This window comes from Miscanthus floridulus, chromosome 18 (genome assembly GCF_019320115.1).
Source record: "Miscanthus floridulus cultivar M001 chromosome 18, ASM1932011v1, whole genome shotgun sequence".
NCBI classification, from domain to species: Eukaryota; Viridiplantae; Streptophyta; class Magnoliopsida; order Poales; family Poaceae; genus Miscanthus; species Miscanthus floridulus.
Genome location: NC_089597.1, coordinates 61,017,145 through 61,018,464, shown reverse-complemented (window position 1 = coordinate 61,018,464; position 1,320 = coordinate 61,017,145). Strand labels below are relative to the sequence as shown.

The following is a 1,320-nucleotide window of genomic DNA, read 5'->3' as shown; positions in this document are numbered from 1 at the left end:
TTTCTTGGTGGCTGTTGCTATGATTAACTCAATCTTCAGTAATGGTGTTAAGAAATACCAATAGGCATTTCTAGCAGCCCTTACTAGTGATGGACTTAAAACCTCCTCACTTGGTGATTACGCTGAGAAATGCCAACAAGCATTTCTAGCGCCGTTGCCGGGGAGGGCATAGGTTGAAAGAATCTAGCATAACATGAACAATGATCACATGCATGTAATGGTAGCCATAGTTTATGCAGGCTAATTCTGCTTGTTTTCTTCCTATTGTGGAATGAAAACAGGATAGTGTATGAGTGGTTTTGATCTGCCGAACAACTACACCGATAATCCAGAGGCACGCCTAAGGAAGAATAGGTCTCGTACTACTTCTTCTTCTGCTACTCCACTGGTAGTTGAACTAGTCACCTTCATACCATCCGCTACTACTGCTATGGCCAAGTCACTCCACGACTACTCTACCCCTGCTGTCGCTTATGTGCTCGTTGGGCCCGTTGTCAACATGGACATCGGAAACTTCAAGCTTCAGGCTGGCCTAATTACCATGGTGCAAGCAAACCAATTCTGTGGTTTCCCAAGCGAGGATGAAAGTGCACATTTGCAACACTTCCTTGAGCTATCCAACACCATAGTCATCAAAGACGATGCACAAGCTAGCATAAGGCTCCGTCTGTTTCCCTTCTCCCTCGTCGGGAAGGTGAAATAGTGGTTTTACCAAAGCAAGGGAGTTGTCGACATGTGGGACAAATGTTCCATGGCATTTCTCATGAAGTTTTTCCCTAGGGGTAAAACAAATGCCATGAGGGGGAAGATTTCAAATTTCTAGCAGACTTCACTAGAATCCATCCCCGAGGCGTGGGAAAGGCTTTAGGATTACATCCAGGCCTGCCCGCACCATGGGATGGAGGACTGGCTCATGCTCTAGAACTTCTATGAAGGGTTAACACCCATGTCGAAGGGGCACGTCGATGCCGCTGCTGGACAAGCATTCCTCTCCCTAACCGTCGATGGAGCTAAGGCTCTCATCGAGAAAATGGTGGCTAATCAAAGCTGGGGGGAGGAGCACAAGCAACAAAAAGGCATGCATTCCATGAAGGAGGCGGACATGCTTGCCACAAAAATAGACTTATTGATGAAAAGACTGGACAGTTGTGTGGCCGAGAAGGAAGCCATGAAAAGCACCGTCTAGGCCATGGACGCACACATGACGTGTGAGGTCTATGGAAAAGTCAGACATTCAAGGAACAATTGCCCCTGAGACCCATGAAGACGCTGCATACATCAATAATGGGGTCCGACAACAAGGTAACAATAACGGGTGGA

General features: G+C 47.1%; 1 non-coding gene across 1 annotated transcript; it reads right to left on the bottom strand.

Moving 5' to 3' along the window:
• Positions 1-793: 793 nt before the first annotated feature.
• Positions 794-900, bottom strand: LOC136524965 (small nucleolar RNA R71). Its single transcript, XR_010776309.1, has one exon. It is a non-coding gene; the product is annotated as a small nucleolar RNA R71 (small nucleolar RNA).
• Between the last annotated feature and the right edge of the window lie 420 nt (positions 901-1,320).